Consider the following 20,643-nt stretch of genomic DNA (forward strand, 5'->3'; position numbering starts at 1 on the left):
GTGCCCCCAAAATGCATTTCCTTATAATATTCAAAATACCATTAAATTGCTGTAATAAAGTCACCCAGGAACAAATTTTATTTTGAATAGTTCAACTCGTCCACTCAAATCCACGTTATAGGTAAGCGGACCAATGGTTATAAAAAAGTTGTTTTGATTCAGAGAATTAACGAGATTTTTCATATTTTGTAACAAGTTTGAAACATTTGAATGCTTTTCAAATTTTTATTTCATATTATGTAACAAGTTTGAAAATTTTGAATGCTTTTCAAATTTTTATTTCATACTATGTAACAAGTTTGAAACCTTTGAATGCTTTTCAAATTTTTATTTCAAATTATGTAACAAGTTTGAAACATTTGAATGCTTTTCAAATGTTTATTTCATATTATGTAGCAAGTTTGAAACATTTGAATGCTTTTCAAATTTTTATTTCATATTATGTAACAAGATTGAAACATTTGAATGCTTTTCAAATTTTTATTTCATATTATGTAACAATTTTGAAACATTTGAATGCGTTTCAAATTTTTATTTCATATTATGTAACAAGTTTGAAACATTTGAATGCTTTTCAAATATTTATTTCATATTATGTAACAAGTTTGAAACATTTGAATGCTTTTCAAATTTTTATTTCATATTATGTAACAAGTTTGAAACATTTGAATGCTTTTGAAATTTTTATTTCATATTATGTAACAAGTTTGAAATATTTGAATGCTTTTCAAATTTTTATTTCATATTATGTAACAAGTTTGAAACATTTGAATGCTTTTAAAATTTTTATTTCAAATTATGTAACAAGTTTGAAACATTTGAATGCTTTTCAAATTTTTATTTCACATTATGTAACAAGATTGAAACATTTGAATGCTTTTCAAATATTTATTTCATATTATGTAACAATTTTGAAACATTTGAATGCGTTTCAAATTTTTATTTCATATTATGTAACAAGTTTGAAACATTTGAATGCTTTTCAAATATTTATTTCATATTATGTAACAAGTTTGAAACATTTGAATGCTTTTAAAATTTTTATTTCGAATTATGTAACAAGTTTGAAACATTTGAATGCTTTTCAAATTTTTATTTCATTTTATGTAACAAGTTTGAATCATTTGAATGCTTTTCAAATTTTTATTTCATATTATGTAACAATTTTGAAACATTTGAATGCGTTTCAAATTTTTATTTCATATTATGTAACAAGTTTGAAACATTTGAATGCTTTTCAAATTTTTATTTCATTTTATGTAACAAGTTTGAAACATTTGAATGCTTTTCAAATTTTTATTTCATACTATGTAACAAGTTTGAAACCTTTGAATGCTTTTCAAATTTTTATTTCAAATTATGTAACAAGTTTGAAACATTTGAATGCTTTTCAAATGTTTATTTCATATTATGTAGAAAGTTTGAAACATTTGAATGCTTTTCAAATTTTTATTTCATATTATGTAACAAGATTGAAACATTTGAATGCTTTTCAAATTTTTATTTCATATTATGTAACAATTTTGAAACATTTGAATGCGTTTCAAATTTTTATTTCATATTATGTAACAAGTTTTAAACATTTGAATGCTTTTCAAATATTTATTTCATATTATGTAACAAGTTTGAAACATTTGAATGCTTTTCAAATTTTTATTTCATATTATGTAACAAGTTTGAAACATTTGAATGCTTTTCAAATTTTTATTTCACATTATGTAACAAGATTGAAACATTTGAATGCTTTTCAAATATTTATTTCATATTATGTAACAATTTTGAAACATTTGAATGCGTTTCAAATTTTTATTTCATATTATGTAACAAGTTTGAAACATTTGAATGCTTTTCAAATATTTATTTCATATTATGTAACAAGTTTGAAACATTTGAATGCTTTTAAAATTTTTATTTCGAATTATGTAACAAGTTTGAAACATTTGAATGCTTTTCAAATTTTTATTTCATTTTATGTAACAAGTTTGAAACATTTGAATGCTTTTCAATTTTTTATTTCATATTATGTAACAATTTTGAAACATTTGAATGCGTTTCAAATTTTTATTTCATATTATGTAACAAGTTTGAAACATTTGAATGCTTTTCAAATATTTATTTCATATTATGTAACAAGTTTGAAACATTTGAATGCTTTTCAAATTTTTATTTCATATTATGTAACAAGTTTGAAACATTTGAATGCTTTTGAAATTTTTATTTCATATTATGTAACAAGTTTGAAATATTTGAATGCTTTTCAAATTTTTATTTCATATTATGTAACAAGTTTGAAACATTTGAATGCTTTTAACATTTTTATTTCATATTATGTAACAAGTTTGAAACATTTGAATGCTTTTGAAATTTTTATTTCATATTATGTAACAAGTTTGAAATATTTGAATGCTTTTCAAATTTTTATTTCATATTATGTAACAAGTTTGAAACATTTGAATGCTTTTAAAATTTTTATTTCAAATTATGTAACAAGTTTGAAACATTTGAATGCTTTCCAAATTTTTATTTCACATTATGTAACAAGATTGAAACATTTGAATGCTTTTCAAATATTTATTTCATATTATGTAACAAGTTTGAAACATTTGAATGCTTTTCAAATTTTTATTTCAAATTATGTAACAAGTTTGAAACATTTGAATGCTTTTCAAATTTTTATTTCATATTATGTAACAAGGTTGAAATATTTGAATGCTTTTCAAATTTTCATTTCATATTATGTAACAAGTTTGAAACATTTGAATGCTTTTCTAGTTTTTATTTCATAATATGTAACAAGTTTGAAACATTTGAATGCTTTTCAAATTTTTATTTCAGATTATGTAACAAGTTTGAAACATTTGAATGCTTTTCAAATTTTTATTTCATATTATGTAACAAGTTTGAAACATTTGAATGCTTTTCAAATTTTTATTTCATATTATGTAACAAGTTTGAAACATTTGAATGCTTTTGAAATTTTTATTTCATATTATGTAACAAGTTTGAAATATTTGAATGCTTTTCAAATTTTTATTTCATATTATGTAACAAGTTTGAAACATTTGAATGCTTTTAAAATTTTTATTTCAAATTATGTAACAAGTTTGAAACATTTGAATGCTTTTCAAATTTTTATTTCACATTATGTAACAAGATTGAAACATTTGAATGCTTTTCAAATATTTATTTCATATTATGTAACAAGTTTGAAACATTTGAATGCTTTTCAAATTTTTATTTCAAATTATGTAACAAGTTTGAAACATTTGAATGCTTTTCAAATTTTTATTTCGTATTATGTAACAAGGTTGAAATATTTGAATGCTTTTCAAATTTTCATTTCATATTATGTAACAAGTTTGAAATATTTGAATGCTTTTCAAATTTTTTTTTTCATATTATGTAACACGTTTGAAACATTTGAATGCTTTTCAAATTTTTATTTCATATTATGTAACAAGTTTAAAACATTTGAATGCTTTTCTAATTTTTATTTCATAATACGTAACAAGTTTGAAACATTTGAATGCTTTTCAAATTTTTATTTCATTTTATGTAACAAGTTTGAAACATTTGTATGCTTTTCAAATTTTTATTTCATATTATGTAACAAGTTTGAAATTTTTGAATGCTTTTCAAATTTTTTTTTCATATTATGTAACACGTTTGAAACATTTGAATGCTTTTCAAATTTTTATTTCATATTATGTAACAAGTTTAAAACATTTGAATGCTTTTCTAATTTTTATTTCATAATACGTAACAAGTTTGAAACATTTGAATGCTTTTCAAATTTTTATTTCATTTTATGTAACAAGTTTGAAACATTTGTATGCTTTTCAAATTTTTATTTCATATTATGTAACAAGTTTGAAACATTTGAATGCTTTTCAAACTTTTATTTCATATTATGTAACAAGTTTGAAACATTTGAATGCTTTTCTAGTTTTTATTTCATAATATGTAACAAGTTTGAAACATTTGAATGCTTTTCAAATTTTTATTTCAGATTATGTAACAAGTTTGAAACATTTGAATGCTTTTCAAATTTTTATTTCATATTATGTAACAAGTTTGAAACATTTGAATGCTTTTCAAATTTTTATTTCATATTATGTAACAAGGTTGAAATATTTGAATGCTTTTTAAATTTTCATTTCATATTATGTAACAAGTTTGAAAAATTTGAATGCTTTTCAAATATTTATTTCATATTATGTAACAAGTTTGAAACATTTGAATGCTTTTCAAATTTTTATTTCATATTATGTAACAAGTTTGAGACATTTGAATTCTTTTCAAATTTTTATTTCATAATATGTAACAAGTTTGAAATATTTGAATGCTTTTCAAATTTTTATTTCATATTATGTAACAAGTTTGAAACATTTGAATGCTTTTAAAATTTTTATTTCAAATTATGTAACAAGTTCGAAACATTTGAATGCTTTTCAAATTTTTATTTCATATTATGTAACAAGTTTGAAACATTTGAATGCTTTTCAAATATTTATTTCATATTTTGTAACAAGTTTGATACATTTGAATGCTTTTCAAATTTTTATTTCATATTATATAACAAGTTTGAAACATTTGAATGCTTTTCAAATTTTTATTTCATATTATGTAACAAGGTTGAAATATTTGAATGCTTTTCAAATTTTCATTTCATATTATGTAACAAGTTTGAAACATTTGAATGCTTTTCAAATATTTATTTCATATTATGTAACAAGTTTGAAACATTTGAATGCTTTTCAAATATTTATTTCATATTATGTAACAAGTTTGAAACATTTGAATGCTTTTCAAATTTTTATTTCATATTATATAACAAGTTTGAAACATTTGAATTCTTTTCAAATTTTTATTTCATAATATGTAACAAGTTTGAAATATTTGAATGCTTTTCAAATTTTTATTTCATATTATGTAACAAGTTTGAAACATTTGAATGCTTTTCAAATTTTTATTTCATATTATGTAACAAGTTTGAAACATTTGAATGCTTTTCAAATTTTTATTTCATATTATGTAACAGGTTTGAAACATTTGAATGCTTTTCAAATTTTTATTTCATATTATGTAACAAGTTTGAAACATTTGAATGCTTTTCAAATTTTTATTTCATATTATGTAACAAGGTTGAAATATTTGAATGCTCTTTAAATTTTCATTTCATATTATGTAACAAGTTTGAAAAATTTGAATGCTTTTCAAATATTTATTTCATATTATGTAACAAGTTTGAAACATTTGAATGCTTTTCAAATTTTTATTTCATATTATGTAACAAGTTTGAGACATTTGAATTCTTTTCAAATTTTTATTTCATAATATGTAACAAGTTTGAAATATTTGAATGCTTTTCAAATTTTTATTTCATATTATGTAACAAGTTTGAAACATTTGAATGCTTTTAAAATTTTTATTTCAAATTATGTAACAAGTTCGAAACATTTGAATGCTTTTCAAATTTTTATTTCATATTATGTAACAAGTTTGAAACATTTGAATGCTTTTCAAATATTTATTTCATATTATGTAACAAGTTTGAAACATTTGAATGCTTTTCAAATTTTTATTTCATATTATATAACAAGTTTGAAACATTTGAATGCTTTTCAAATTTTTATTTCATATTATGTAACAAGGTTGAAATATTTGAATGCTTTTCAAATTTTCATTTCATATTATGTAACAAGTTTGAAACATTTGAATGCTTTTCAAATATTTATTTCATATTATGTAACAAGTTTGAAATTTTTGAATGCTTTTCAAGTTTTTTTTCATATTATGTAACACGTTTGAAACATTTGAATGCTTTTCAAATTTTTATTTCATATTATGTAACAAGTTTAAAACATTTGAATGCTTTTTTAATTTTTATTTCATAATACGTAACAAGTTTGAAACATTTGAATGCTTTTCAAATTTTTTTTTCATTTTATGTAACAAGTTTGAAACATTTGAATGCTTTTCAAATTTTTATTTCATATTATGTAACAAGTTTGAAACATTTGAATGCTTTTCAAATTTTTATTTCATATTATGTAACAAGTTTGAAACATTTGAATGCTTTTCTAATTTTTATTTCATAATATGTAACAAGTTTGAAACATTTGAATGCTTTTCAAATTTTTATTTCAGATTATGTAACAAGTTTGAAACATTTGAATGCTTTTCAAATTTTTATTTCATATTATGTAACAAGTTTGAAACATTTGAACGCTTTTCAAATATTTATTTCATATTATGCAACAAGTTTGAAATATTTGAATGCTTTTCAAATTTTTATTTCATATTATGTAACAAGTTTGAAACATTTGAATGCTTTTAAAATTTTTTTTTCAAATTATGTAACAAGTTTGAAACATTTGAATGCTTTTCAAATTTTCATTTCATATTATGTAACAAGTTTGAAACATTTGAATGCTTTTCAAATATTTATTTCATATTATGTAACAAGTTTGAAACATTTGAAAGCTTTTCAAATTTTTATTTCATATTATGTAACAAGTTTGAAACATTTGAATGCTTTTCAAATTTTTATTTCATATTATGTAACAGGGTTGAAATAATTGAATGCTTTTCAAATTTTCATTTCATATTATGTAACAAATTTGAAACATTTGAAAGCTTTTCAAATATTTATTTCATATTATGTAACAAGTTTGAAATTTTTGAATGCTTTTCAATTTTTTTTTCATATTATGTAACACGTTTGAAACATTTGAATGCTTTTCAAATTTTTATTTCATAATACGTAACAAGTTTGAAACATTTGAATGCTTTTCAAATTTTTATTTCATTTTATGTAACAAGTTTGAAACATTTGAATGCTTTTCAAATTTTTATTTCATATTATGTAACAAGTTTGAAACATTTGAATGCTTTTCAAATTTTTATTTCATATTATGTAACAAGTTTGAAACATTTGAATGCTTTTCTAATTTTTATTTCATAATATGTAACAAGTTTGAAACATTTGAATGCTTTTCAAATTTTTATTTCAGATTATGTAACAAGTTTGAAACATTTGAATGCTTTTCAAATTTTTATTTCATATTATGTAACAAGTTTGAAACATTTGAACGCTTTTCAAATTTTTATTTCATATTATGTAACAAGTTTGAAATATTTGAATGCTTTTCAAATTTTTATTTCATATTATGTAACAAGTTTGAAACATTTGAATGCTTTTAAAATTTTTATTTCAAATTATGTAACAAGTTTGAAACATTTGAATGCTTTTCAAATTTTTATTTCATATTATGTAAAAAGTTTGAAACATTTGAATGCTTTTCAAATATTTATTTCATATTATGTAACAAGTTTGAAACATTTGAATGCTTTTCAAATTTTTATTTCATATTATGTAACAAGTTTGAAACATTTGAATGCTTTTCAAATTTTTATTTCATATTATGTAACAAGGTTCAAATATTTGAATGCTTTTCAAATTTTCATTCCATATTATGTAACATGTTTGAAACATTTGAATGCTTTTCAAATATTTATTTCATATTATGTAACAAGTTTGAAATTTTTGAATGCTTTTCAATTTTTTTTTCATATTATGTAACACGTTTGAAACATTTGAATGCTTTACAAATTTTTATTTCATATTATGTAACAAGTTTAAAACATTTGAATGCTTTTCTAATTTTTATTTCATAATACGTAACAAGTTTGAAACATTTGAATGCTTTTCAAATTTTTATTTCATTTTATGTAACAAGTTTGAAACATTTGAATGCTTTTCAAATTTTTATTTCATATTATGTAACAAGTTTGAAACATTTGAATGCTTTTCAAATATTTATTTCATATTATGTAACAAGTTTGAAACATTTGAATGCTTTTCTAATTTTTATTTCATAATATGTAACAAGTTTGAAACATTTGAATGCTTTTCAATTTTTTATTTCAGATTATGTAACAAGTTTGAAACATTTGAATGCTTTTCAAATTTCTATTTCCTATTATGTAACAAGTTTGAAACATTTGAATGCTTTTCAAATTTTTATTTCATATTATGTAACAAGGTTGAAATATTTGAATGCTTTTTAAATTTTCATTTCATATTATGTAACAAGTTTGAAAAATTTGAATGCTTTTCAAATATTTATTTCATATTATGTAACAAGTTTGAAACATTTGAATGCTTTTCAAATTTTTATTTCATATTATGTACCAAGTGTGAAATGTTTGAATGCTTTTCTAATTTTTGTTTCATATTATGTAACAAGTTTGAAACATTTGAATGCTTTTCAAATTTTTATTTCATATTATGTACCAAGTGTGAAATGTTTGAATGCTTTTCTAATTTTTGTTTCATATTATGTAACAAGGTTGAAATATTTGAATGCTTTTTAAATTTTCATTTCATATTATGTAACAAGTTTGAAAAATTTGAATGCTTTTCAAATATTTATTTCATAATATGTAACAAGTTTGAAACATTTGAATGCTTTTCAAATTTTTTTTTCATATTATGTAACAAGTTTGAAACATTTGAATGCTTTTCAAATTTTTGTTTCATATTATGTAACAAGGTTGAAATATTTGAATGCTTTTTAAATTTTTATTTCATATTATGTAACAAGTTTGAAAAATTTGAATGCTTTTCAAATATTTATTTCATATTATGTAACAAGTTTGAAACATTTGAATGCTTTTCAAACTTTTATTTCATATTATGTAACAAGTTTGAAACATTTGAATGCTTTTCAAATTTTTATTTCATATTATGTAACAAGTTTGAAACATTTGAATGCTTTTCTAATTTTTACGTCATAATATGTAACAAGTTTGAAACATTTGAATGCTTTTCAAATTTTTATTTCAGATTATGTAACAAGTTTGAAACATTTGAATGTTTTTCTAATTTTTATTTCATATTATGTAACAAGTTTGAAACATTTGAATGCTTTTCAAATTTTTATTTCAGATTAAGTAACAAGTTCGAAATATTTGAATGCTTTTCAAATTTTTATTTCATATTATGAAACAAGTTTGAAACATTTGAATGCTTTTCAATTTTTTAGTTCATAATATGTAAAAAGTTTGAAACATTTGAATGCTTTTCAAAATTTTATTTCATATTATGTAACAAGTTTGAAACATTTGAATGCTTTTCAAATTTTTATTTCAAATTATGTAACAAGATTGAAACATTTGAATGCTTTTCTAATTTATATTTCATAATATGTAACAAGTTTGAAACATAACATTTGAATGCTTTTCAAATTTTTATTTCAGATTATGTAACAAGTTTGAAACATTTGAATGCTTTTCAAATTTTTATTTCATAATATGTAACAAGTTTGAAATATCTGACTGCTTTTCAAATTTTTATTTCATATTATGTAACAAGTTTGAAACATTTGAATGCTTTTCAAAATTTTATTTCATATTATGTAACAAGTTTGAAACATTTGAATGCTTTTAAAAATTGTATTTCATATTATGTAACAAGTTTGAAACATTTGAATGCTTTTCAAATTTTTATTTCATATTATGTAACAAGATTGAAACATTTGAATGCTTTTCTAATTTATATTTCATAATATGTAACAAGTTTGAAACATTTGATTGCTTTTCAAATTTTTATTTCAGATTATGTAACAAGTTTGAAGCATTTGAATGCTTTTCAAATTTTTATTTCATATTATGTAACAAGATTGAAACATTTGAATGCTTTTCTAATTTATATTTCATAATTTGTAACAAGTTTGAAACATTTGAATGCTTTTCAAAATTTTTATTTCAGATTATGTAACAAGTTTGAAACATTTGAATGCTTTTCTAATTTTTATTTCATAATATGTAACAAGTTTGAAACATTTGAATGCTTTTCAAATTTTTATTTCAGATTATGTAACAAGTTTGAAACATTTGAATGCTTTTCAAATTTTTATTTCATATTATGTAACAAGTTTGAAACATTTGAACGCTTTTCAAATTTTTATTTCATATTATGTAACAAGTTTGAAATATTTGAATGCTTTTCAAATTTTTATTTCATATTATGTAACAAGTTCGAAACATTTGAATGCTTTTCAAAATTTTATTTCATATTATGTAACAAGTTTGAAACATTTGAACGCTTTTCAAATTTTTATTTAATATTATGTAACAAGTTTGAAACATTTGAATGCTTTTCAAATTTTTATTTCATATTATGTAACAAGTTCGAAACATTTGAATGTTTTTCAAAATTTTATTTCATATTATGTAACAAGTTTGAAACATTTGAATGCTTTTCAAATTTTTATTTCATATTATGTAACAAGTTTGAAACATTTGAATGCTTTTCTAATTTTTATTTCATGTTATTTAACAAGTTTGAAATATTTGATTGCTTTTCAAATTTTTATTTCAGATTAAGTAACAAGTTCGAAATATTTGAATGCTTTTCAAAATTTTATTTCATTTTATGTAACAAGTTTGAAACATTTGAATGTTTTTCTAATTTTTATTTCATATTATGTAACAAGTTTGAAACATTTGAATGCTTTTCAAAATTTTATTTCATTTTATGTAACAAGTTTGAAACATTTGAATGCTTTTCAAATACTTATTTCATATTATTTAACAAGTTTGAAACATTTGAATGCTTTTCTAATTTTTATTTCATATTATGTAACAAGTTTGAAATATTTGATTGCTTTTCACAGTTTTATTTCAGATTATGTAACAATTTCGAAATATTTGAATGCTTTTCAAATTTTTATTCCATATTATGTAACAAGTTTGAAACATTTGAATGCTTTTCAAATTTTTATTTCATATTATGTAACAAGTTTGAAACATTTGAATGCTTTTCAAAATTTTATTTCATATTATGTAACAAGTTTGAAACATTTGAATGCTTTTCAAAATTTTATTTCATATTATGTAACAAGTTTGAAACATTTGAATGCTTTTTAAATTTTTATTTCATATTATGTAACAAGTTTGAAAAATTTGAAAGCTTTTCAAATATTTTTCATATTATGTAACAAGTTTGAAACATTTGAATGCTTTTCAAATTTTTAATTCATATTATGTAACAAGTTTGAAACATTTGAATGCTTTTCAAATTCTTATTTCATAATATGTAACAAGTTTGAACGATTTGATTGCTTTTCAAATTTTTATTTCAGATTATGTAACAAGTTTGAAATATTTGAATGCTTTTCAAACTTTTATTTCATATTATGTAACAAGTTTGAAACATTTGAATGCTTTTCAAATTTTTATTTCATATTATGTAACAAGTTTGAAACATTTGAATGCTTTTCAAAATTTTATTTCATATTATGTAACAAGTTTGAAACATTTGAATGCTTTTCTAATTTTTATTTCATATTATGTATAAAGTTTGAAATATTTGATTGCTTTTCAAATTTTTATTTCAGATTATGTAACAAGTTCGAAACATTTGAATGCTTTTCAAAATTTTATTTCATATTATGTAACAAGTTTGAAACATTTGAATGCTTTTCAAATTTTTATTTCATATTATGTAACAAGTTTGAAACATTTGAATGCTTTTCTAATTTTTATTTCATATTATGTATAAAGTTTGAAATATTTGATTGCTTTTCAAATTTTTATTTCAGATTATGTAACAAGTTCGAAATATTTGAATGCTTTTCAAATTTTTATATCATATTATGTAACAAGTTTGAAACATTTGAATGTTTTTCTAATTTTTTTTCATATTATGTAACAAGTTTGAAACATTTGAATGCTTTTCAAAAATTTATTTCATTTTATGTAACAAGTTTGAAACATTTGAATGCTTTTCAAATACTTATTTCATATTATGTAACAAGTTTGAAACATTTGAATGCTTTTCTAATTTTTATTTCATATTTTGTAACAAGTTTGAAATATTTGATTGCTTTTCAAATTTTTATTTCAGATTATGTAACAAGTTCGAAATGTTTGAATGCTTTTCAAATTTTTATTCCATATTATGTAACAAGTTTGAAACATTTGAATGCTTTTCAAATTTTTATTTCATATTATGTAACAAGTTTGAAACATTTGAATGCTTTTCAAAATGTTATTTCATATTATGTAACAAGTTTGAAACATTTGAATGCTTTTCAAAATTTTATCATATTATGTAACAAGTTTGAAACATTTGAATGCTTTTCAAATTTTTATTTAATATTATGTAACAAGTTTGAAACATTTGAATGCTTTTCAATTTTTTATTTCATATTATGTAACAAGTTTGAAACATTTGAATGCTTTTCAAATTTTTTTTTCATATTATGTAACAAGTTTGAAATATTTGAATGCTTTTCCAATTTTTATTTCATAATATGTAACAAGTTTGAAACATTTGAATACTTTTCAAATTTTTATTTCAGATTATGTAACAAGTTTGAAACATTTGAATGCTTTTCAAATTTTTATTTCATATTATGTAACAAGTTTGAAACATTTGAATGCTTTTCTAATTTTTATTTCATAATATGTAACAAGTTTGAAACATTTGAATGCTTTTCAAATTTTTATTTCAGATTATGTAACAAGTTTGAAACATTTGAATGCTTTTCAAATTTTTATTTCATATTATGTAACAAGTTTGAAACATTTGAATGCTTTTCAAATATTTATTTCATATTATGTAACAAGTTTGAAACATTTGTATGCTTTTCAAATTTTTAATTCATATTATGTAACAAGTTTGAAACATTTGAATGCTTTTCTAATTTTTATTTCATATTTTGTAACAAGTTTGAAATATTTGATTGCTTTTCAAATTTTTATTTAAGATTATGTAACAAGTTCGAAATGTTTGAATGCTTTTCAAATTTTTATTCCATATTATGTAACAAGTTTGAAACATTTGAATGCTTTTCAAATTTTTATTTCATATTATGTAACAAGTTTGAAACATTTGAATGCTTTTCAAAATGTTATTTCATATTATGTAACAAGTTTGAAACATTTGAATGCTTTTCAAAATTTTATCATATTATGTAACAAGTTTGAAACATTTGAATGCTTTTCAAATTTTTATTTAATATTATGTAACAAGTTTGAAACATTTGAATGCTTTTCAATTTTTTATTTCATATTATGTAACAAGTTTGAAACATTTGAATGCTTTTCAAATTTTTTTTTTCATATTATGTAACAAGTTTGAAATATTTGAATGCTTTTCCAATTTTTATTTCATAATATGTAACAAGTTTGAAACATTTGAATACTTTTCAAATTTTTATTTCAGATTATGTAACAAGTTTGAAACATTTGAATGCTTTTCAAATTTTTATTTCATATTATGTAACAAGTTTGAAACATTTGAATGCTTTTCTAATTTTTATTTCATAATATGTAACAAGTTTGAAACATTTGAATGCTTTTCAAATTTTTATTTCAGATTATGTAACAAGTTTGAAACATTTGAATGCTTTTCAAATTTTTATTTCATATTATGTAACAAGTTTGAAACATTTGAATGCTTTTCAAATATTTATTTCATATTATGTAACAAGTTTGAAACATTTGTATGCTTTTCAAATTTTTAATTCATATTATGTAACAAGTTTGAAACATTTGAATGCTTTTCAAATTTTTATTTCATAATATGTAACAAGTTTGAAACATTTGAATGCTTTTCAAATTTTTATTTCATATTATGTAACAAGTTTGAAACATTTGAATGCTTTTAAAATTTTTATTTCATATTATGTAACAAGTTTGAAAAATTTGAATGCTTTTCAAATATTTATTTCATATTATGTAACAAGTTTGAAACATTTGAATGCTTTTCAAATTTTTAATTCATATTATGTAACAAGTTTGAAACATTTGAATGCTTTTCAAATTTTTTTTTCATAATATGTAACAAGTTTGAACTATTTGATTGCTTTTCAAATTTTTATTTCAGGTTATGTAACAAGTTTGAAATATTTGAATGCTTTTCAAACTTTTATTTCATATTATGTAACAAGTTTGAAACATTTGAATGCTTTTCAAATTTTTATTTCATATTATGTAACAAGTTTGAAACATTTGAATGCTTTTCAAAATTTTATTTCATATTATGTAACAAGTTTGAAACATTTGAATGCTTTTCAAATTTTTATTTCATATTATGTAACAAGTTTGAAACATTTGAATTCTTTTCTAATTTTTATTTCATATTATGTAACAAGTTTGAAAAATTTGATTGCTTTTCAAATTTTTATTTCAGATTATGTAACAAGTTCGAAATATTTGAATGCTTTTCAAATTTTTATATCATATTATGTAACAAGTTTGAAACATTTGAATGCTTTTAAAATTTTTATTTCATATTATGTAACAAGTTTGAGAAATTTGAATGCTTTTCAAATATTTATTTCATATTATGTAACAAGTTTGAAACATTTGAATGCTTTTCAAATTTTTAATTCATATTATGTAACAAGTTTGAAACATTTGAATGCTTTTCAAATTTTTTTTTCATAATATGTAACAAGTTTGAACTATTTGATTGCTTTTCAAATTTTTATTTCAGGTTATGTAACAAGTTTGAAATATTTGAATGCTTTTCAAATTTTTATTTCATATTATGTAACAAGTTTGAAACATTTGAATGCTTTTCAAATTTTTATTTCATATTATGTAACAAGTTTGAAACATTTGAATGCTTTTCAAAATTTTATTTCATATTATGTAACAAGTTTGAAACATTTGAATGCTTTTCAAATTTTTATTTCATATTATGTAACAAGTTTGAAACATTTGAATTCTTTTCTAATTTTTATTTCATATTATGTAACAAGTTTGAAAAATTTGATTGCTTTTCAAATTTTTATTTCAGATTATGTAACAAGTTCGAAATATTTGAATGCTTTTCAAATTTTTATATCATATTATGTAACAAGTTTGAAACATTTGAATGTTTTTCTAATTTTTATTTCATAATATGTAACAAGTTTGAAACATTTGAATGCTTTTCAAATTTTTATTTCAGATTATGTAACAAGTTTGAAACATTTGAATGCTTTTCAAATTTTTATTTCATATTATGCAACAAGTTTGAAACATTTGAATGCTTTTCAAATATTTATTTCATATTATGTAACAAGTTTGAAACATTTGTATGCTTTTCAAATTTTTAATTCTTATTATGTAACAAGTTTGAAACATTTGAATGCTTTTCTAATTTTTATTTCATAATATGTAACAAGTTTGAAACATTTGAATGCTTTTCAAATTTTTATTTCATATTATGTAACAAGTTTGAAACATTTGAATGCTTTTTAAATTTTTATTTCATATTATGTAACAAGTTTGAAAAATTTGAATGCTTTTCAAATATTTATTTCATATTATGTAACAAGTTTGAAACATTTGAATGCTTTTCAAATTTTTAATTCATATTATGTAACAAGTTTGAAACATTTGAATGCTTTTCAAATTTTTTTTTTTATAATATGTAACAAGTTTGAACTATTTGATTGCTTTTCAAATTTTTATTTCAGGTTATGTAACAAGTTTGAAATATTTGAATGCTTTTCAAATTTTTATTCCATATTATGTAACAAGTTTGAAACATTTGAATGCTTTTCAAATTTTTATTTCATATTATGTAACAAGTTTGAAACATTTGAATGCTTTTCAAAATTTTATTTCATATTATGTAACAAGTTTGAAACATTTGAATGCTTTTCAAATTTTTATTTCATATTATGTAACAAGTTTGAAACATTTGAATGCTTTTCTAATTTTTATTTCATATTATGTAACAAGTTTGAAATATTTGATTGCTTTTCAAATTTTTATTTCAGATTATGTAACAAGTTCGAAATATTTGAATGCTTTTCAAATTTTTATATCATATTATGTAACAAGTTTGAAACATTTGAATGCTTTTTAAATTTTTATTTCATATTATGTAACAAGTTTGAAAAATTTGAATGCTTTTCAAATATTTATTTCATTTTATGTAACAAGTTTGAAACATTTGAATGCTTTTCAAATTTTTATTTCAGATTATGTAACAAGTTTGAAACATTTGAATGCTTTTCAAATTTTTATTTCATATTATGTAACAAGTTTGAAACATTTGAATGCTTTTTAAATTTTTATTTCATATTATGTAACAAGTTTGAAAATTTTGAATGCTTTTCAAATATTTATTTCATATTATGTAACAAGTTTGAAACATTTGAATGCTTTTCGAATTTTTAATTCATATTATGTAACAAGTTTGAAACATTTGAATGCTTTTCAAATTTTTTTTCATAATATGTAACAAGTTTGAACTATTTGATTGCTTTTCGAATTTTTATTTCAGGTTATGTAACAAGTTTGAAATATTTGAATGCTTTTCAAATTTTTATTTCATATTATGTAACAAGTTTGAAACATTTGAATGCTTTTCAAATTTTTATTTCATATTATGTAACAAGTTTGAAACATTTGAATGCTTTTCAAAATTTTATTTCATATTATGTAACAAGTTTGAAACATTTGAATGCTTTTCAAATTTTTATTTCATATTATGTAACAAGTTTGAAACATTTGAATGCTTTTCTAATTTTTATTTCATATTATGTAACAATTTTGAAATATTTGATTGCTTTTCAAATTTTTATTTCAGATTATGTAACAAGTTCGAAATATTTGAATGCTTTTCAAATTTTTATATCATATTATGTAACAAGTTTGAAACATTTGAATGTTTTTCTAATTTTTTTTTTCATATTATGTAACAAGTTTGAAACATTTGAATGCTTTTCAAAATTTTATTTCATTTTATGTAACAAGTTTGAAACATTTGAATGCTTTTCAAATTTTTATTTCATATTATGCAACAAGTTTGAAACATTTGAATGCTTTTCAAATATTTATTTCATATTATGTAACAAGTTTGAAACATTTGAATGCTTTTCAAAATTTTATTTCATATTATGTAACAAGTTTGAAACATTTGAATGCTTTTCAAATTTTTATTTCATATTATGTAACAAGTTTGAAAAATTTGAATGCTTTTCTAATTTTTATTTCATATTATGTAACAAGTTTGAAATATTTGATTGCTTTTCAAATTTTTATTTCAGATTATGTAACAAGTTCGAAATATTTGAATGCTTTTCAAATTTTTATATCATATTATGTAACAAGTTTGAAACATTTGAATGTTTTTCTAATTTTTATTTCATAATATGTAACAAGTTTGAAACATTTGAATGCTTTTCAAATTTTTATTTCAGATTATGTAACAAGTTTGAAACATTTGAATGCTTTTCAAATTTTTATTTCATATTATGCAACAAGTTTGAAACATTTGAATGCTTTTCAAATATTTATTTCATATTATGTAACAAGTTTGAAACATTTGTATGCTTTTCAAATTTTTAATTCTTATTATGTAACAAGTTTGAAACATTTGAATGCTTTTCTAATTTTTATTTCATAATATGTAACAAGTTTGAAACATTTGAATGCTTTTCAAATTTTTATTTCATATTATGTAACAAGTTTGAAACATTTGAATGCTTTTTAAATTTTTATTTCATATTATGTAACAAGTTTGAAAAATTTGAATGCTTTTCAAATATTTATTTCATATTATGTAACAAGTTTGAAACATTTGAATGCTTTTCAAATTTTTAATTCATATTATGTAACAAGTTTGAAACATTTGAATGCTTTTCAAATTTTTTTTTCATAATATGTAACAAGTTTGAACTATTTGATTGCTTTTCAAATTTTTATTTCAGGTTATGTAACAAGTTTGAAATATTTGAATGCTTTTCAAATTTTTATTCCATATTATGTAACAAGTTTGAAACATTTGAATGCTTTTCAAATTTTTATTTCATATTATGTAACAAGTTTGAAACATTTGAATGCTTTTCAAAATTTTATTTCATATTATGTAACAAGTTTGAAACATTTGAATGCTTTTCAAATTTATATTTCATATTATGTAACAAGTTTGAAACATTTGAATGCTTTTCTAATTTTTATTTCATATTATGTAACAAGTTTGAAATATTTGATTGCTTTTCAAATTTTTATTTCAGATTATGTAACAAGTTCGAAATATTTGAATGCTTTTCAAATTTTTATATCATATTATGTAACAAGTTTGAAACATTTGAATGCTTTTTAAATTTTTATTTCATATTATGTAACAAGTTTGAAAAATTTGAATGCTTTTCAAATATTTATTTCATTTTATGTAACAAGTTTGAAACATTTGAATGCTTTTCAAATTTTTATTTCAGATTATGTAACAAGTTTGAAACATTTGAATGCTTTTCAAATTTTTATTTCATATTATGTAACAAGTTTGAAACATTTGAATGCTTTTTAAATTTTTATTTCATATTATGTAACAAGTTTGAAACATTTGAATGCTTTTCGAATTTTTAATTCATATTATGTAACAAGTTTGAAACATTTGAATGCTTTTCAAATTTTTTTTCATAATATGTAACAAGTTTGAACTATTTGATTGCTTTTCGAATTTTTATTTCAGGTTATGTAACAAGTTTGAAATATTTGAATGCTTTTCAAATTTTTATTTCATATTATGTAACAAGTTTGAAACATTTGAATGCTTTTCAAATTTTTATTTCATATTATGTAACAAGTTTGAAACATTTGAATGCTTTTCAAAATTTTATTTCATATTATGTAACAAGCTTGAAATATTTGAATGCTTTTCAAATTTTTATTTCATATTATGTAACAAGTTTGAAACATTTGAATGCTTTTCTAATTTTTATTTCATATTATGTAACAAGTTTGAAATATTTGATTGCTTTTCAAATTTTTATTTCAGATTATGTAACAAGTTCGAAATATTTGAATGCTTTTCAAATTTTTATATCATATTATGTAACAAGTTTGAAACATTTGAATGTTTTTCTAATTTTTTTTTTCATATTATGTAACAAGTTTGAAACATTTGAATGCTTTTCAAAGTTTTATTTCATTTTATGTAACAAGTTTGAAACATTTGAATGCTTTTCAAATACTTATTTCATATTATGTAACAAGTTTGAAACATTTGAATGCTTTTCTAATTTTTATCTCATATTTTGTAACAAGTTTGAAATATTTGATTGCTTTTCAAATTTTTATTTCAGATTATGTAACGAGTTCGAAATGTTTGAATGCTTTTCAAATTTTTATTCCATATTATGTAACAAGTTTGAAACATTTGAATGCTTTTCAAATTTTTATTTCATATTATGTAACAAGTTTGAAACATTTGAATGCTTTTCAAAATTTTATTTCATATTATGTAACAAGTTTGAAACATTTGAATGCTTTTCAAAATTTTATTTCATATTATGTAACAAGTTTGAAACATTTGAATGCTTTTCAAATTTTTTTTTAATAGTATGTAACAAGTTTGAAACATTTGAATGCTTTTCAAGTTTTTATTTCATAATATGTAACAAGTTTGAAACATTTGAATGTTTTTCAAATTTTTATTTCAGATTATGTAACAAGTTTGAAATATTTGAATGCTTTTCAAATTTTTATTTCATATTATGTAACAAGTTTGAAACATGTGAATGCTTTTCAAAATTTTATTTCATTTTATGTAACAAGTTTGAAACATTTGAATGCTTTTCAAATTTTTATTTCATATTATGTAACAAGTTTGAAACATTTGAATGCTTTTCTGATTTTTGTTTCATATTATGTAACAAGTTTGAAACAATTGAATGCTTTTCTAATTTTTATTTCATATTATGTAACAAGTTTGAAATATTTGATTGCTTTTCAAATTTTTATTTCAAATTATGTAACAAGTTCGAAATATTTGAATGCTTTTCAAATTTTTATTCCATATTATGTAACAAGTTTGAAACATTTGAATGCTTTTCAAATTTTTATTTCATATTATGTAACAAGTTTGAAACATTTGAATGCTTTTCAAAATTTTATTTCATATTATGTAACAAGTTTGAAACATTTGAATGCTTTTCAAAATTTTATTTCATTTTATGTAACAAGTTTGAAACATTTGAATGCTTTTCAAATTTTTATTTAATATTATGTAACAAGTTTGAAACTTTTGAATGCTTTTCTAATATTTATTTCATATTATGTAACAAGTTTGAAACAATTGAATGCTTTTCTAATTTTTATTTCATATTATGTAACAAGTTTGAAATATTTGATTGCTTTTCAAATTTTTATTTCAAATTATGTAACAAGTTCGAAATATTTGAATGCTTTTCAAATTTTTATTCCATATTATGTAACAAGTTTGAAACATTTGAATGCTTTTCAAATTTTTATTTCATATTATGTAACAAGTTTGAAACATTTGAATGCTTTTCAAAATTTTATTTCATATTATGTAACAAGTTTGAAACATTTGAATGCTTTTCAAAATTTTATTTCATTTTATGTAACAAGTTTGAAACATTTGAATGCTTTTCAAATTTTTATTTAATATTATGTAACAAGTTTGAAACTTTTGAATGCTTTTCTAATTTTTATTTCATATTATGTAACAAGTTCGAAACAATTGAATGCTTTTCTAATTTTTATTTCATATTATGTAACAAGTTTGAAATATTTGATTGCTTTTCAAATTTTTATTTCAAATTATGTAACAAGTTCGAAATATTTGAATGCTTTTCAAATTTTTATTCCATATTATGTAAC

At 19.9% G+C, this 20,643-nt stretch overlaps 1 protein-coding gene across 6 annotated transcripts in view; it reads left to right on the top strand.

Annotated features, from left to right (window-relative positions):
- LOC142348538 (small conductance calcium-activated potassium channel protein 2-like) overlaps positions 1 to 20,643 on the top strand; it is a 188,032-nt gene that overhangs the window by 72,167 nt on the left and 95,222 nt on the right. The gene's annotated exons all lie outside the window — the stretch shown is intronic.

This window comes from Convolutriloba macropyga, chromosome 10, assembly GCF_964194025.1.
Source record: "Convolutriloba macropyga chromosome 10, txConMacr16.3, whole genome shotgun sequence".
Lineage (NCBI taxonomy): Eukaryota > Metazoa > Xenacoelomorpha > Acoela > Convolutidae > Convolutriloba > Convolutriloba macropyga.